Source organism: Lissotriton helveticus, chromosome 1_1 (assembly GCF_964261635.1).
Source record: "Lissotriton helveticus chromosome 1_1, aLisHel1.1, whole genome shotgun sequence".
NCBI classification, from domain to species: domain Eukaryota; kingdom Metazoa; phylum Chordata; class Amphibia; order Caudata; family Salamandridae; genus Lissotriton; species Lissotriton helveticus.
The window spans coordinates 1406024111-1406043864 of NC_136057.1; the positions used below are offsets into that span (position 1 = coordinate 1406024111).

At 45.3% G+C, this 19754-nt stretch overlaps 1 protein-coding gene across 50 annotated transcripts in view; it reads right to left on the reverse strand.

Annotated features, from left to right (window-relative positions):
- The window catches only part of NFIX (nuclear factor I X), a 5476577-nt gene that overhangs the window by 4271842 nt on the left and 1184981 nt on the right, over positions 1–19754 (reverse strand). For 2 of the 50 annotated variants that reach the window (XM_078684400.1, XM_078684410.1), the window contains one exon: positions 16035–16216. The exons of the other annotated variants lie outside the window; for them this stretch is intronic. The gene's annotated coding sequence lies outside the window, so the exon portion shown is untranslated. The remainder of the gene's footprint in view (positions 1–16034; positions 16217–19754) is intronic. 50 annotated transcript variants of the gene reach the window in all.

Sequence of the window (19754 nt, forward strand, 5' to 3'; positions counted from 1 at the left end):
TTGAGAGATTACCATTGACAATGTCAGAACGACCTGTCATTGAATGGATAATACATGGGATAATAAATATTCCGATAACAACTTTCCAGTTTCAATACTGCCAAAAATATATACAGGCAGGCCAGTATGAAAGGTTGGGTAAAGGGTACATTAAGTCAACATGGAACCTGCCCTATACACACACATGTGTTAGTAATAAAGGCCAGAATGTGTTTCTTAGTGGCAATAATTGTGCAAGATCACTAAGCGGTACACTTCTGTGTCAGGGTATTAGTTTGCATGGAGCCTGTGAAGGGACTACAAATAACCTTTCATGTCACCAGCTAGGCACACCTGCAACACAAATAGAACCATTCTTTAGGAGACTCTCGAACGGGAGTTACATTCTAATTGTAGATCGCAGATGTTGCAGTCTGCTGCCCGGAAAACCTTATCTCATAACCGTAACTACGAAGGTCATGTGCTGTGAACGGGTATTGTTCCCAAACGATGCTCGAGACAGGGAGGCAAGGTTATGGCCCAGTTTGAAAATTTCTTCTATTCAAATTGATACTTTAAGCAGAATGAAGACTGTGCTCCTACAGACGCCAACCCGGTTAACGTCATCAAAAGAAACGTATGATCTCCAAGTTGCAAGGACAACTGCAGAAATTCATTCACTGTTATCAACCAATTCCCCCATACATTTCGCAGAAATACTGAGCGAAATCTTAAATATTTCTGATACAAGTGGAATCTCGAGTGTATTTAAGACAGTGTTTTCGGGAGCTTTAACCCCATTCAAAGCCATCCTGGGTATTTTTCCTGATTTTGTCCATTCCATCTTTGGCGGACTTCCTCTCCTTTTGGGACTAGTGGCAGGCATCCTATTTTTGATCCTGTTACTTCGCTATGGCAAACCACGTCACAGACAAGACACCAGCGACAATGGAAGAAACGATCCTAGCCATACGCTACAGGGACCGTATAACTAAAGTCCTTGGAATAGCACGGCTTAGAGACCTGAACATGACTTGGTTTCTTTCATTTAGACCGATGTGGCAAAGTCGTGTTATGCCTGTATTAAGGTGCTTGCTATGCGGCGAAGAATGCGTGTTGGACACCTGTCTGACACTACAATCGGATGTGCCAATGGACACAGAGACTTTGTTGGGTCCGGTAACGGCTCATGCATTGTACTGTCCCCAGCGGCTACCAATCCTGATGACGGCATTCATGGAGACTTCACCACTGCGATTGAAGAGTAGTGAAGTACAAGATGAAAGCAGCATCGATCAGGTACGACCTTCTGTCAGCTATGCTGATCGAAACATCAATGAAGGCAAGCATGCTCATGAATGCATGTTACAAAATTTTTCCGAGTTAGTGGGACTTTCGCAAGAAGCAGTTGACAGTTTTTTCGAAAGTCTCAACAATATGATGTTTTCACCAGAGCAGAAAGAATGACTTTGAGCAAACTAGCACACGGCGTTCCCTACACCCTGAATTTGGCCTTCAACTTTGAAAATAAAGCAATAAGAAATTTTCTCACCAGTTTTTACAGAGAGCGAGACATTTTTTTCCCCATCCATTTCCAAAAACATTTACGATTTTTTGGGACACTTATCTTCTGCTTAAAGTAAAACTATTCTTAGAGAACAACATTTCTATTTTTAGCTACTCTAGAGACATTAGCTACCCTCTAGCATGTTCACAAGTATTTATGATTTTTGTGATGAGATGGTCTCGACTTTTTTCTTCTGTATTAAGAGCCATTTCATGTGTAATTTCCGCATTTCGTTCATGCTGATTTCAAAATATGCGTTTAGATTTAGCATTATTATACTGCTTGAAGTGCATATAGTAACTATACTCATCTTTTCGTGTATTTCACATTTCCAATTTTCAAAATGCATTTGATTGTATTTTGGGGTGGTTCGGTATACACATGCACTACTAGTTTTGTTTACTATGCCTAGATTTGTAAATATGGACATAGATTACGTGGAGTGGGTGTGATGTATTTACTATGGGTACTGTATCGATCCCCCTATTTCTGACCCTTGTCTGGTTAATAATTAAACTAGCAGCCATTCAACTGCACAGAAACCCGTTATCTGATTAGCCACACAACGGCACAGAAGCCCGTTATCTGATTAGGTCATAGCGCATGCCATCTCATTAGGCAAGCACTATTTCTCCAGCCCCCTAATAGGCATACGGTGTTCTCAAAACAAATCAAACCTACCACGACCTGGGAAATCCCCACAGCCATTGTTTTGATTTAGCCGAGAACTTCAGTAAAGAATGTGCGAACGACCAGTTCGTATGACATCCTTATTGACGTATTTATGTCCATCCTTACGTCAATCTCGGCACCTTTCAGGTATAAATAATACCGACATTGCCTTAAGCAAACACACGAGGTGGTGACAAGATTGGAGCAGCGAGACTTGCCGAGGAGCCCAGCTGACAGCGAAGCCCACAGACGCTGCCCCTCCTTTCTGACGCGCTGAGAGAGAGACGCTGCCTTTTCTCCTGCCGAGAAATCCAGCTCCGGCGCTTCCAGCCGCCCTTGCGGGCAGCTGGGATATCAAGACCTGAGATAGAGATACCAGCCCTCCAGCCTTCTAAATCCCAGGTACTGAACTGAATAACCCCTTGCAGAGAATTCTTGAAGCAGACCCTTGGCAAAACAAACTTAACTTAAACTGCTACTTATCTACTCCCGCCCACGTATTAGGCTTAGGTCAGGTACATTGGGGTAGGCGTAGTTAGAAGCACCAGTTGAGTACGATTAGTCAATGTATATATGTATGTATCTATTTTATCCATTTTAAGTATCATATGGCTAAGAAACCATATCAATGCTTTTACAGTATTATTTTATAATTCTGTTATTACTGTATGCACTTTACTTAACAATAAGTATTGCAATAATAGCGATTCATTTCTCTTGTATGAGAAAAGAGACTGATCAATAAATAACATCTTTTTATTGAACACGTCCGTCTCTTCCTTTTCTCTACAATCTGGTGAAGCTAAGAATGCACTGAACTGACTGAGTAAAATAAGTTGTCTTTTGTTTTCACACGACTCTAGAGATACACTCTTGATTAGGGGAGAGCAAAGTTGTCATGTTCTATGGTTGTCAGAAACTAAATCCCTTCTTGTCTATCCAGGGAGGTTAAACTCCTCCTTGTCTATTCGAGAAAGTTTCTAGTGAACTCTGAGCTAGCTGGCAAACATTAAACTTTAAGTCTAATATCGACAGTAGAAGACCTAGTTAACCTCTGTCCTACATCTATACTATTGAAGATATTATTCCAATGCGCAGAACCTATTGGGATAATAGGAACTACACTACAGCATGATGGCTGCATGCAGAAGGAACTGACCCACAGGCAGACCTGTATCCGCCGTTAGGGTTGCAAATGGCAACAGAGCACCATCCGCGTATAAATATCCAAGTGTCTCCACTCCTGCCTCAGTCCAGGGCGTCAGCACCACGTCTGGTACAGAGTCTCTACCTCTGGGTGTCCCAATAGGTGGCAGTATTGGAGCACAAGGAATTACGTCTTTCGTAAGTTGAAGGCTCCTCCGGTAGCATCTATGGGCCAATCCATATGTATCTGTGTCGGACGGGGAAGTTTCGCTAGTGGATGAAATAAACTATAGATTTAAGTCTGCGTCCAGGAAGATGACTCAGTCGCAGTATCCATCAGGTTCCTGCTACTCAGCCATTTAGCGACCCATTGGAGCTGCGCCGCTAAGTAGTATAACTCGAAATGAGGAATTGCTAAGCCCCCACCTTCTGGTGGCGCATACATTTTCTGCAGGGCTATCCTGGGTCGCCCCGCATTCCAGATTAGGCCTCTGACTAGTCCCTCCAGTTCCCGAAATAGTCGCACCGGGACATAAATCGGGAGGTTTTCAAAATAGTACAACAGTCTTGGTAATACTATTATCTTGGTGAAAGTGATACAGCTCATCACAATGAGTGGTAGGGAGTTTCCAGAATTGTATCTGCGCCCTTATAGAGGAGATGGCCTGCACCATGTTGCCTTCCAGTATGTCCGTTGGGGATCTGTAAATATATATGCCCAGGTATCTGAACGTGGTTGGGTACCAGGCAAGTACAGCCCCATTGATAACTATGTCCGTCGCGACCATATATTCGTGGAAAGAATAGGCACCCGATTTAGCCCAAGTTACCTAAGGCCTGACACTTCTTCGAAACTACGGAATATCGTGGATATGGCCGGCGGGATAGCGTGCAAGTCCCTTACGTACAACAACAGGTCATCAGCATATATGGAGACCGCGTGAAGACCATCATCGAAGGGGATACCCCAGTCTGCTCCGCTCTCCCAAGGCAGAGCCGCTAGTGGTTCCATGGCATGGGAGAAAAGCAATGGGGACAAGGGGCGTCCCTGCCTTGTACCATGCCTGACCCTGATTTTTTCAGAGATGAGCCTGCCAGTGCGGGCCCGTACTGTGGATCGCTGTTACAGTAATTGCACCAGTTGTAAGTATCATCCCCTAGCTCATATATACACAGAACTGCTGCAAGATGTGGCCACTCCAACGAATCAACGAACCAAAGGCCTTCTCTATGTCTAACACTAAGCATCCACAGCGTGGCCAGTTCTTCGTAACGTATTCCTGAACCCTAAATAATCTACGGATATTAAGAGAGGTGTTCCTGGTGGGGACAAATCTGTTTTGATCGCTATGGACCAGATCCGGCACAAACGGGGCAATACGTTTAGCTAGGGCGGAGGCAAGTATTTTATAATCTGTGTTCAGCAGAGACTGCGGGCCATAAGAACCAAGGATTTCAGGGTCCCTGCCTGGTTTCAAGAGTGAGATCAGATTCGCTTCATTTTGCGTGAGTGTGAGGGCCGAGTCATCTAGGACTGCCGCGTATACCCGCAACAGTTCCGTTATTATTATGTCTGAGTAGGCTTCATAAAATTCAGACGGTAGTCCGTCCAGACCCGGAGATTTGCCATTTGATAGGGAGAAAATACTATCTCGTATTTCTTCCGGCCGCAAAGGAGCACCCTGTTCCTCTTGCTGATGCTCCTCCAGTTGCGTCAGGGTGAATAGAAACTTCCGTATGACCTTGTCTGTAGCTAGCAAGCAAGACCTGTACATCGTGGAATAGTGTTCCACAAAGGCATTGTGTATGTCAGTGTGGGTATGTACTATATCGCCTTGTGCGTTCTGCATCAACATCGCAGGTGTGCTGACTGCATCCTGGCGTATCAGCCAAGACAGCAACTTGGCAGGTTTATCTCCCATATGATGGGTGCGCCCTGAGTACCCTGCATAGTTCAAATTACGAAGCCGGTTGAGCAATTTGGAATGTTCCCTTCTAATTCATACCAGGGACCCATCGTCGCCATCTAGGGCCTCTCCCTCCCTTTGTAGCAGGTCATTTTCAAGGTGTGTGAGGTCAGTCTCCAGCTGTCTCTGCATGCCCACTTGTATACAGAGGCATTCACCCCTAAATACTACCTTAAAAGCGTCCCATTCTACTTGGGGCATCGTGGCTGTGCCAGTATTCTCTTCAAAATATTGTGTGATGTTTGTGGCTAGCAGGCTCCGAAAGGGTACATCCAATAACAGATCTGGTTGTAGCCGCCAAGTTGGAATCGGTGGTCGGGGGTGTTCCCATGATACCTCCAATATATGCGGGTTAAGATCTGCATGTGTCTTGCCTAAATAATAGACTTCGGATACACGTGGGGGCAGCTCTTCCAAAAGCATGTATCGGTCTAACTGTACATGCAAATCATGAGCAACGGAGTAATAGGAATACACCCTGTCATGGGGATGGGGGTGCCTCCAAATATCCTTGAGTCGCCATTGCCGTGCCCAGTTAGTTGGTGCCTTCATGGCAATGTGTGTGTTTGTGCCCGGAAGGGGTGGAAAGGAGCGGTCCAGTGTGACATCAAGTGTGCTGTTGTAGTATCCCCCCAAAAACATTGGTATATCATGCCATGGCACCAGAACACGCGACATGTCATAAAAAAAAGCTGCTTGGTCTGTATTGGGAGCATATAGCGACGTGATTACAACCTGCCGGCCATCCAGTGTGCCCCTAACCACCACATACCTGCCCTCCGTGTCTATCAACGATTATGTGACTTTAAGTGGGACCCCTGGCCGTACCCAGATCAGCGAGCCTCGGGCATAAGCTAAATATTCTGTGGCATACAGTTGGCCACGCCAGCGGCAGTGCAAGCATTGGATTTCTGATTTGGCGTCTCTTGCAAAATAGCTATTTGTATGTGATGTCGCTTAAGGTACGATTATATCTGATACCTACGTGACGGTGTGTGCATGCCCCGCACATTCCATGTGCCTATTTTAAATGCAGACATAGTGTTTACAAGGTATCAGGTGGTCATGTGCCTGCAACAGTCCAACAAACATATGCAGTGTAGATTGCCCGGAAATATACGACTTCGCTAACATAGTGATTCATGGCATTTTGCATTGTGTGACAACAGCATTCAATAAAGAATATCTCATAATAAAACCAAACAAGTACATAAACATGTAAAATTCCAAAAGGGCGTTGGTGCAACTAGCAATCGTCCAAACTCTCAATAGAGGTAACAGTCAAAAACGACCTTGGGGGATGCGCTGCGTATTACGCACAGATATCTTACAATATATGTGTCTAGTGTTTCAGAGGCTCCCCGTCTTCAGGCCCAGCACAGCATAATGAAAGCAAAGTATGTACCCCAGAACTTGGACACCCGCCAGGCAAACGATGTGTCTCAGTGCCTGCGCAGTATTGACAAAGTGTGAGATCAGATCCCGCCCTCTCCTCTTACACCATGATGTCACTCACCGTTCCATGCGGCACTCGGAATCTCAGCAGCAGCTATAACACATGACTACCCCAATAATGACCGCACTCTCTTATACATAAACCACCATACCTCAGATCGCAGTCCAATTAAAGATAGGATCTCACAATGTTCATATGATCATGTCAGCTGTCTGCGGAGTAACGTCCAGCTGCTCAGTCGAGTCCTGTGAGTTTTACAGGCCATATAGTCGCTCGTCGTCGCTGGATAGGTCGCGCTGACTGGAGTTGGATGCGTCTTCAGCCACCAAAGAGCCACTGATCTCCGCCACCGCCTGCAGGGCGTCCTGTTGGCCGCTAAGAATCAAATCCGTGTGGGGTCCCACAGCAGGTGAAGGTGGCGTCCGGGCCCCTGATGATCTGCGTTCCTTTCCGCGGCGGCGGAAGGGACCCCTCAGTTTTGGCAGAGTCGTCGTTGCAGAGGAGTCTCGAGGTCCCGCAGCAGTAAAGCTCTCTGCCTCGTCTGAGGTAGCAAAGAAATGCATCTTACCACTCGCTATTACCCCCAAGTGCACTGGGAAGAGCAGAGAATATTTCAGGTTGTGTTGTCGGAGACGTTTCTTCACTGCCATAAAGGAGAACCTTTGCCTTTGCACCTAAATTGTATAGTCCGGAAAGAACATTATTTTATGATTGTCTATTTAAATATCTTGCAGCTTCCTGGTTTCCTGTAGGATGGAATCACGATCACTGTAATTGAGAAGTCGGAGAAGCATGGGCCGTGGGTTCAACCCCGTGGGAGGGGGTCTCGTTGGGACTCTATGTGCATGTTCTATGACAAAGTGAGGCGAGAGGGTTCCTACCGGGAGTAGGTCTATGAGCCAATTTTCCATGTGTAGGGTGGGCTCCCTTCCTTCCCAGCGTTCCGGCACACCCACTATGTGCATGTTATTTTGTCGCGCCCGCCCTTCATCATCATCCTCGGCCCTGTCCTCCAGAAACTCCACCCGGTTGAGCAAGTCCTGTACATGTTTGTCTGTCTGGGCCACCTGCGGCCTGATGTCCATAAGTGTGTTTTTCAGAACTGTAGTGCGGTCTGTTAGTTTCCGGTGATCTGCATGGAGATGAGTGAGGTCGATGGCCACCTTATCGATCTTGGATTCTAGGGAGCTGTGAGTCTGATTCAGGGTTTCTTCCAGCCGTTCCATTGCAGCGATCACCGCATCCAATTTGTTCGCAGTTTGATCCATGTGTCCGTGCTTCACCATTTTGTCAGTATTAGGCTTAGGTGGCAGTTGTGGGGCCTGTGTTCCTCCCGTCCGGTCCGCGCCCGGGTGCCACCCAACATGAGTCGCTGAGGTTGCACCCCGCGTATGTCAGGATTTCAAGTCGATGACTTTATTGCGTGTATCCCACAGCGGGGCCCGCATCAATGTCAGTAGGTCGTGGGCAACAGTAGCAACTGTCTCATAGCCCGAGACCTTAGTGGCAGGGCATCTCCCCCAAGCACAGATATCTCCGCCGCTACTCAGCTGCCATCCACACCTCGCAGTGAGGTGGGTTGCTTCAGGTTATTGCTTTGTCTTCCGTCCTCGGGAGGGGCAGGTATAGCCTGCGGCTATGACACAAGTGTCCGTGAGGGCCAGCAAAACTCACCCTCGAGTACAACCCAAGCGACCCGCACATTGTCAGACAGGCGTGGCACGTCAGTGCGGAAATGGACCTACGTCTACAGCTCAACAAAGGCCAGGTCGGCAGAGTCACTTCTCCGGTACAGATCCCAGGGAGTTATGTCAGAATTACATCCATCCAATTGAGCAGCTACTGCTCATAGGGTTCGCAAATATCGTCACTCTCGGGCATCAGGCGGGGCAGGTTTGGGACCCTGTCATTCAGTGTCACACAGCTCTCACAGGGGCACCTGCAGTGTATTCCCCATCACACAGTCATGAAAATAGTGAAAGATAGTTGCACCAAAGTCAGCAGTACCCTAAGTGGCAGTATGGAGGGCATAAGCGGTCTCGGAGCAGATCTAGGGTCATGGCAGGCAGCTCAGCTGTGAGGGTTCACTTCACTCGAACATGCCATGAGAGCAATAGCGATGACACAGCAATTCGGGCAGCCCCATGTTCGCCTCCAACTTCCAGCCTCAGCACCGGTCAACAGACCGCCCAGGGGGCCTCATGCAGCGGCAGTGCACAGGTAGTTCAGTTGGAGCCCCAGCACGTTCTAATACATAACTGCAGGAGGCAATCGGGATAGTGGCAGGGTGGGCAGCCGCAGCTCTCTTCTGTTAATTGGAATTTCTCTGCTGCAATACCGGCGCAAGGGCAGCTCAGGTGGTCTCAGCAATGACAGCATTCACCACCCCGCCGCCTGCGTCACAGCGGCCAACAGCCCACACATGGGGTGCCACACAGCTAGAAGGCGGGATCGGCCCAGCGGGGGCCTCAGTCAATCTCAGCCACCCGCCTGCATCCCTGATCGCAGTGGCGGGTGAGCAGCCTCCGACGTCCTCTGCTGGCAGGGGTTCACAGGTCACAGCCGCACCGTGAGGGCAATGGCAAAGCATGCAGTGAGAATGGTGCCAACGCCCTCAGCCCACCTCTGCGTGGCCCGGCAACCAACAGCTGATCCAGAGACCCCATTCAGCACCGGCAGGTAAGCGACGCAGCAGGAGCTCCGATCACGACTCTCCGCCCGTCAGCAAGTGTTCAATTAGGCGGCGGCAGGGCGGGCATCTACAGCTTGGTTCCATCAGGGTTTTGCTGATACGCCATCTTTGCGGCCTGGGGGTGGAGCCAATCCCCGGGCTTGCTTAGTCCATGTCTGCCACAGGGGTCGCACACCGGACGGCACGCCCAGGCAAAGCCCGCGGAGCGAGACCCAGGCAGGCCGAAAATAGCAGCGAGGGCTCGGGCGGTGTTCTTAATTAGATTGCACCCGGCAAGAGCCTTCCCGGGTGCCTACATGTAGAGTGCAGGGCCTGTTCAGGGGAGCCTCCGTTGGAGCTCTACCCGGACACGTCTTCCTCCATTTTAGTCGTAGGCATGCCCGAGGTGCTCACACTCCCATTTGAACAGGGTGGGCTTGGGGCACTGGATTTTGAGCTATAATATTGGGCGCGCAGGATCAATTTGCATTCCACTGGATATACCCAACCCAGTTTATTGCCCATACTGCGCCGGAACACAACCAGGTGTCCCGGGTTCCCCTCCCTGTGTCCCTATATCAACCAAGGCCCAGACCAAGTTACCTGTCTTACTCCAAGCTTCCAATTTATAGTGCGAGGGCCCCAAATCGGCCATGGCACTAGAACGCTGTCCTGCTCCTCACCCAAGATGGCGCCCGATGTCTGCGCCTGGGGGGGAGAGGATCGTCAGCCTATCGAGCCCTAAATCGGCTCCGAAAGATAACAGAGGTCCCACGAGGGGAGAGCAAGCCAGAGGGAGTGTGAATGCAGGCAGGTAAGAATGTAGCAGTTGTGCTGAAAGCAACAATGCTGTGATCTTAAAATGCAGCGATTTTAAAATAAACTGAAGTGACAATTCAAATTGAGTGCCCTAGCTCCCGGCTTCCGCCTCAGGAGCGCTAATTCTAGCAAGTTACCTGTCTTGCTCCAAGCATCCAATTTATAGTGCGAGGGCCCCAAATCGGCCGTAGCACTAGAACGCTGTCCTGCTCCTCACCCAAGATGGCGCCCGATGTCTGCGCCTGGGGGGGAGAGGATCGTCAGCCTATCGAGCCCTAAATCGGCTCCGAAAGATAACAGAGGTCCCACAAGGGGAGAGCAAGCCAGAGGGAGTGAATGCCGGCAGGTAGGAATGTAGCAGTTGTGCTGAAAGCAACAATTCCGTGATCTTAAAATGCGGCGATTTTAAAATAAACTGGAGTGACAATTCAAATTGAGTGCCCTAGCTCCCGGCTTCCGACTCAGGAGCGCTAATTCTAGCAAGTTTATATATATACATATATATATATATGTCGCTCAGGGTTTCCACCTTGTTTGCACTAGAAACCACGCACTCCAGGGGTAATTCTCAAAGATGTCTTTATTTCATTTGTAACAGACGCGTTTCGGCGCCCCGCCTTCCTCAATGTTACAAACATTGTGAGGAGACGCCATGTTTTATTACTCATCGCTACGTGCGTTCACAGTGGAAACAAACAAGGGACTCTGATCAAATCGCCATATTGGGTGATCTACACATTTTGCATCATGTTATGTTTTCCGTAATGGATTACACTGTAACTTATTTTCCATACGTGTAATTGCGCTACAATTTGCTATTGTCATTTCACAAGCAATTAAATTTTTGCATGCACATTTTGGTTCATGTCAAACCATTATGGTATACAATTACAAAAAGATACCTTCACGCCGTATATCGACTTCATATTAACCCGTCACTAGGTTATCTGTTTCCCCAAGAATTAAACTCCGCCACAGTGGAATGATTCGGCATAGTTTTTACATAAAAACATTTCAAACTGCCTGCCTGATGTATAGTCAGCAATTCCAAATAACGGCAGAGCCATCTTGGTGGTCCCTCCCCAGGTCGGGTTATGTCATACAGCCGTGTATCGGCAAGACCAAATTACTTCAACATAACTTATGACGCTACAACTAATTAAGCCGTGGATCGGCAAATCTCCCTTGACAAAAAATTGTTTCCACAAAAATTCTTTTACAAAACTCTTTTGTATTTCTTTCATATTTCATAAGTTCAAGAATTTCATTAGTAACGGGTCACCCACATTTCATACTATAGATTCTCAATATATTCCATAACTACAAAAATACTAAATTATGAAATTTACAAAAATTTGTCTGTTCCAATATAGGATACTTATTGAATTTCAGAATTTGCAAAAAATTAATTAATTATACTTCAAACAGTGATTAATTACAATATTTTCATGTAAGTGTCACACAGTATTTTAGCTCAGTTACAGAATTTTCCCGTTTTTGTGTTCAAAACCTTTCGATATATGTCAGTTCTTATTTCAGTTTTGTATCCTGTTCTCTGAATATTCTTGGTTAGGGTGTCTTTTAGAACCCAATATGTGATGCCAATTCCTCTCCCGCATTTAATCCCTTCGGATATTTTGTCATTAAGTCTATTATATATCGGGACTCAAGTCTTCTCAATCTGTGGAGCCTATCCCCCCCTCTAGGGCTATCAGGTATATGGTCTAAACCAAAGTATTGCAATTGATGCCTATTGCTAGAATGTTTCTCTTGGAAATGTCGGGCGACTGGATATGACTGCTCATTTTTGTCGATCGCCCTTAAGTGCTCTAAGATTCTGAGTTTGAGAGGCTTGATCGTACTCCCGATATATGATAGTCCACACGGGCACTTGAGACAATATACTGCATACGGGGTATTACAGGTAAGATATTTATTGATATTGATATTGACTCGGCAGATATCGAGACAGCAGCCACCAAGATGAATGACTGGCTGTTAGGAGCCTTAGATACTTGCCTGCCTCAGGCTCATAAAAAACTTAAAACCCACAACCCTCCTGCACCATGGTACAATGACTCACTGAAGGCCATAAAATCTAAATGCAAACGTCTGGAACGCTTATGGAGGAAAGAATACTCCAGTATAGCTGGAACAACCTATAGAAACGAACTTAAACTTTACCACAAAGCTTGTACCTTGCCTCGAACAACCTACGTGGCAAAGACCATTGCCGAGGCCAAAGATAAATCTAAAACACTGTTTAATTTAGTAAAGGACTTAGCCGGTGCTAATACCACAGCCAAACCTCCTCCGTTGAACGATGCTCAATGTGAGGAATTGGCACTATTTTTTACAAACAAGATAGAGACCATCTATCAGGATATAGTCATGAAACAACAGATAGAGGCCAAAACGCACCCAGATCCTGATCCCAGTGAGGCGAACACCTTCAACCAGATAGACCTGTCCTACGAGATATTGTCATCCTGGCCTGAACTAAATATTCAGGACCTTCAAGCCATCTTAGCGAAACTGAAATCGGGTTCCCCGATTGACCCCCTACCAATTTCAGTACTTAAACTCCTTGACACCTCGCAACTCTCTGTTATATGCCAGGCCCTGAACTTATCCCTATCCTCAGCAAAAGTTCCATCTATGTGGAAACACGCAATGGTCTCACCACTGCTAAAAAAAATATCAGCAGACCCTAAAATCCTGGCCAATTTTCGTCCGATATCATTACTACCTGCTTTCTCCAAAATCTTAGAGACACATGTCCACGGTCACCTTGCCAAATACTCGGAGAAAAACAACTTACTACACCCCTCTCAATCGGGTTTTCGCCCTGGTTTCTCGACTGAGACAACTCTGCTTGGGGTGATGGAAAATCTTCGCCTCATGGTCGACAGAGGGGAGTCTGCTGCGCTGATCCTTTTGGATCTCAGCGCAGCATTTGACACCATCTCCCACCCTATTCTGTTAAACTCTCTCTCGGATATGGGCATCAGGGGAACTGCATTGGAGGGGATTGCTTCATTCCTTACTCTCAGGACCTTTCAGATTGCTTCCAACACCTCGACCTCTAAAATCCATCGATCCCCCTATGGTGTCCCTCAGGGATCAGTTGTAAGTCCCCTGCTCTTTAACCTGTACGTAACCCCTCTCGCCCAGATTGCGGAAGAAACAGGGCTAAATATGTTTACCTATGCAGACGACTCCCAGATTGTTTTTTCACTTTCTAATAATGATCAGAACGTCTCCTCTTGCCTTCAGATCGGCCTTAGAAAAATTGCAACCTGGATGAGTAATAACTTACTCAAGTTGAACGGCAATAAAACAGAGGTTCTAATTTTGGGTCCAGATCTTACCCTTTGGAATTCTAGACACTGGCCCTCTGAAATGGGTTCACTACCCACCCCGTCAAACCAAGTACGTAACCTGGGCTTTATTATTGACAATGAGTTAACCATGGAGCCACAAGTTAACAACGTAACTGCCACCTGCTTTACCATTCTGCGATGGCTCAGAAAGATCATCTGGATGCTGCCAGAAGACACGCAGAAGTCAGTGGTCAATGCACTGATTACCTCCCGTTTAGATTACGGCAATGTCCTATACCTGGGATCATCGCAAGCAGTCATGAGACGCCTCCAACTTGTCCAAAATGCCGCTGCTAGACTACTTTGCAAGTGTCTTAGAAGGGAAAGAATCTCTGGACATATCAAGGCACTCCACTGGCTGAAAGTAGTAAACCGCGTCAAATTTAAGGCATTGAGCCTTATGCACAGAATTAAATGGGGAAATGCCCCAAGATATCAACAATCCCTTGTGCAGGCTTATATACCGGCTCGCTGTCTTAGGTCGGCATCCCAATGCCTTTTTTGTGTGCCGAAAGTGCGTAGAGTAAGGATTGGAGGAAGGTCTTTTTCACTGCTAGGCCCTAAACTATGGAATGCTCTCTCACTAAGTGTACGTCTGGAAACTCGCTACAACCACTTCCGCAGAGCCATCAAAATTTGGCTCTTTAATCAGTAAGTTGCTCCAGCTTTCTCTCAGAGTTTCAAAATCTGCTTTCAAACATAGTGTCTCTCAGCGCCGGGAAACCCTTCTTGGGTAGCTGTCGCGCTTTAGAAAACCAAAAAATAAATAAATAAATAAATTGATTGTTTTTGTTATTCCTGTATCTTGTATCTCATAACTTTTTACCCTCTTACTGTGTGCACAGGCCTTGCAATTGTGACATGGATGAAAGCCCTTTAGGTCTGCCAAAGTATTGGATTTCCTTTCCACTTTCTTTAAGTGGCTTTGCACCAACATGTCTTTTAAAGATCTAGATTTTTTGAAAGTTACCAAAGGAAAAACTGGAATATCATCTTTTATAGAGCTGTCGGTCTTTAGTATATGCCAATTCTTTTTGAGCATATATTTCAAATGATTGCCTTCCGCCGAATATGGGGTTACAAGCCGGAATTTTCCCATTTCGGTTCCATCGGCAGCGATGGTTTGCTGTTTGTCTTTGAGCAGGTTATGTCTCGGTATCGATTTAACTTTGTGTAATGCACTTTCTAAAGTAGCCGCTGCATAACCTCTCAATTTGAATCTGCTGATACACTCTGTTTCTGCAATTTTGAAGTCTGAATCTCTGGTACTATTGCGCTTAAGCCTAAGCAACTCCCCATAGGGGATGCTTTGTATTAATGCAGTGGGATGATTACTGGTTGCATACAATACAGAGTTACCTGCTGTGCTTTTACGGAAAAGTGATGTTTCAATTTTACCATCCACAATGAACACTTTTAAATCAAGATATTCCACACAGGTATTTCTTATCGTTCCAGTAAACTTCAGATTTCTATCATTTCTGTTGAGGACATCAATATAGGCTGTGGCAGTTTCTACTGATCCCTGCCAAATTATAAACAGGTCTTCTATATATCGACACCATTTGATGACACAGGCTTTCTCGCCATCCACTTCCAGCGACCTGGGCACCTGCTCCTCCCATCAGCCCACGAATAAATTTGCGTAGCTGGGGGCAAAGCAGGTGCCCATCGCTGTCCCAGACGTCTGTCTATAATAATCTTCCTCAAACAAAAAGATATTATTTCTCAAACAGAATTCCACAAAATTTGCCAACATAGAATTGTGTTCCAAAAACCTCAGTTGTCTCTTCTTAAGATAGTATTCCACTGCTTCAATGCCCTTGTCATGACTGATGCACATGTATAGGCTAGTTATGTCTAGCACCATTAGTCTATAACTGGGATCCCATTTGATTTTGTCAATTTTTGGCAAAAAGTCCTTCGTGTCCTTTATATATGAGTCCAGTTCTTGTACTAGAGGGTTAAGAAAGTGATCGATAAAAATAGAGAGATGTTCGGTTAGGCTGTTTTGAGATGAGATTATGGGTCTACCCGGAGGATCAATGCTATTTTTGTGAATTTTTGGAATGTGGTAAAAGGTTGGTGTTATTGGGTTGTCGCTTCTCATCATCGGCAGGAAACAGGAGCGCGAATATATATATATAGATATATATATATATATATATATATATATATATATATATATATATATATATGCCTCCAACTGGTTTCGGTGCAAATGAAACCTCCCGAGCACTTTCTCCAGCGCACAGACACAAGTAAAGCTCCAAAACCAGTCTTTCAATTCATCGTGGTTTATTCAATCATAAGTGCAGGGGTGCAAATGAGAGCATCGAACAGACGCGTTTCGGGCGTGGCCGCCCTTGCTCACCTTGCATATATATATCACCGCTCCAGTTTCAAAGAAACTTGCTGCACTCGCGGGGTCCTTTTTAAAATAACTTTATTTGCAAGGACGCGTTTCGGCTGTGTGCCTTCTTCTGCTTGCTTCATAAATAAAACGTCACTGGCATGATTGTGCTTTTAAGTTCATACCTGGATCTTCATTGGTCCCTGCACAGAAACAGGAGAGAGGATTAGATGATCACGGGCCAATGGCAATGCACCATTTCAAATTTTACATATTATCGGCGTACTTCTGCATTTTCAATATTAAGTTCTTTAACTGTATGTCAATTTCAATGTTCTTTTTCATATTGCACCCGCAGATGGGCACCTCCGAAGCACACACACACATCTTCCTGTACTGGCCATTTATGCTGTGGTGACGGTTATCTAGCGGGACCCCTCGTCAAACCGTCAGGGTTCTCAGCACGTCACGCAGGAGTCGGTAGATAGCCGTAACTCCAACAGTCTGTATGCCTGTCGACAATATCGACGTTTCATGCCAGGATTCCCTTCAGGCGGTGCAGAACGCCATGTAAATAATACTTCGCTCCATATTCCACCTTAAGGCGCAGCTGCACTCTTCACAACGGGTTGCATGCACGCACATTACCGGTACATCTACCTGCTCCTTCAAACTAATGCGATATAGGCTATATAGGGAATTAAGTTTAAGACAACAATGATTTATCTTTTGTCCTGAAGATGATGCTTTATACTGTTGTGAATATCATCGAAACGTTGTCGACACTAAAAACACCATATGCAATATGATTTTATAATATTGTAATGATCAATGGTGTGTAACTGGTTATCTAAGTCTGTCATAAGTGATTACAAACATACAGACACATTTTATACCCTGCCTTTGGCCATTCTGTTTTTCGTTGGTTTGTCTTGTGTTCTGTGGGTCACGGTTGTGCCCACTTGTTATTTAATGTTTTGAATCACAATTAATTGAATCTATATGAAAATAAATTCTTGTCCGCTGGACAAAAGACATACGATACATTTAAGCGTATGATTATTGTGTTTCTCTATTTTTCCTTCCAAAATAGGGACCATTGTTCTTTAAAATAAGATTCTATCTGAAGGCTTTAAAATTAAACAAAAAGAGCAAAATCGTTAAAGCACGCAAATTCGTCCCTTTATTCACACTGCAAAGGGAGAATTGTGGAGATATATATATATATATATATATTGCTGCTCCACAAGCACCAAATACCGAGTCACTCTCAAGACGGGTGCCGTCACGCGTTGGTGCACACGCGCAATATCTCTTGCTCAAGTTTTTCCCCGTTACAGGGACACAAACGACAGCACTCACGGGATGCTTCCAGTTAGCAGTATACTTTATTCCAACAACAAAAACAGACGCGTTTCGGTAATTCCCTTCCTCTGTGTCAACCCGTGCATTGCAACGGGGCGTCATTTATAACTCTTAGTCATGGAAACAAAAACAGGACTAATGCGACCCTCAAAATTGTGGGCGCCATCTTGAAACGTTGTTTTGTTTCTCAAACAGTTTCTATATAATTTCGATATTATCATGCACATAATCTTCGTGCTCTAAATATGTCATAGAAACCCATATTGGTCTGTCAAATCTTGCCGTGGATCGGCGATGGCAACCATCCGGTTGCCCTGAGGTCCTGTTACAGTAGTTTCTTATTCAGTATTCGAATTACATTATTTTCAAATTACCCAAACATCAAAAACAAATCAAATGCTGATATAGCATTACATTACAACCCTGATTTTTTTCATTAATACAGCTACGGTGAAGCTAAACACCGCTGGAAGATCAACACTTTCACTGAAAAGTCATACAGATTCTACAAGAGTACAATTTCCACAGTTCATTATCATTTGCATCCTCAACCGTATTATATGCCTAGATGTACTGATAGCTCCTCTCCCCCATTAAGACCTTCAGGGCTCTTGGTCTGGAGATCTACTATATATCTAGACTCTAACCTACGCAGCTTAAGCAGTCTATCCCCTCCTCTAGCACTTTCTGGTACATAGTCAAGACAGAAATATTGTAACAGATTCCTGTCACTTTTGTGCTTTATGTAAAAGTGGCGAGCCACTGGGTAGGTGAAATCCCTGTTTGCGATAGCACGCATGTGCTCCAAAACCCTCAGTTTTACACAGTTAATGGTGCTACCCACATATCTCATCCCACAGGGACACTTTAGACAATAGACTGCGAAGGTAGTTTGGCAAGACATGAACTTCTTAATCTTCTTGCCATGTTCCAGACCCTTAACCTCATAGGACAGAGTGCGTTTACTTGCAGAGCAAGCTTTGCACCTTCCACACGGAAAGAACCCTTTTGCATCCCGGAGTGTCCCTTGTTTCTTTTTTATCACTGGATCTAGGTGACTGTGGACTAGATTGTCCCTCAACGACCGTGCCCTTCTGAAGGTAATCAGAGGATTGGGTGGAACATCCTTACCAATGATGTGATCTGCTCTTAAGATGTTCCAATGTTTCTTCACCATACCCCTGAACCAATCCGCATCTTGTGAGAAGGTGGTTATTATGCGAAATCTACCCTCATCGATCCTTCTATCCTTCTTCTTAAAAAGATCAACTCTAGGGATGTTAGATACTTTCCGAAGAGTGGTGGTAAGTAATTTCTCATCATAGCCCCTTACTAGAAATCGATTAAAGCTCTCTTTGGCCGCCTCATCGAAATCTGATTTCATTGAGCAGTTTCTTTTAAGCCGGAGGAATTCTCCATAGGGAATGCTATTTATTAGTCTGGGAGAATGGCTGCTGGATGCGTGCAATGTACTGTTGCCCGCTGTTGGTTTTCTATATAGGCAACATGTTATTTTGTCATCCTGGATTTTTACTTGGAGATCTAAGTAATTGGCTGACACCCTACTGACCTGACCCGTGAATCTCAAGTTGTTCTCATTGAGATTCAAATGTCGAATTAACTGTTCTCCCTCCTGTACTGTGCCATCCCACACTACGAACAGATCATCGATATACCTGTACCACGAAATTACTTTCGCAGTCCATGAGCTGTTCTCTGTCGCCCAGGCTACCTGCTCCTCCCACCAGCCCACGAATAAATTCGCGTAGCTGGGGGCGAAGCAGGAGCCCATGGCAGTACCAGAGATTTGCCTGTACAGTTCTCCCTGAAAGGTAAAGATGTTATTATACAGACAATATTCTGTTAATTCCAACAACATTAGATTGTGGGCAGCAAATTTCAGTTGTCTTTTCTTTAGGAAGTGTTCTACTGCAGACAAGCCTTGAGTGTGGTCAATGCAGGTATATAGGCTTGTTATATCTAAAGTGATCAGACAGTAGGTAGATTGCCATTCCAATTTTTCCAAGTGTTCGATGAAGTCTGTGGAGTCTCTTATATAAGATTTCAAATTCAGAACTGCTTCAAATAAAAAGTGATCCAAATAGCGGGAAAGATTTTCAGTGAGACTGCCTATCGATGAGACAATGGGTCTCCCAGGAGGCTGCTTGAGGTCCTTATGTACCTTTGGAAGGTAATAAAATGTTGGCAATATAGGACTAGTTGTTCTTAGAAACAGAAATTCATCTAAATCAATCATCGATTTGTCATGCCATTTATTTAACAGTGCATGAAGATTAGTAATGCTATCATTGTATTGTAGCTTCGTTGTTACTTCATAGCAGCTCCGATCAGTTAATTGTCTCATAGCTTCCCTTG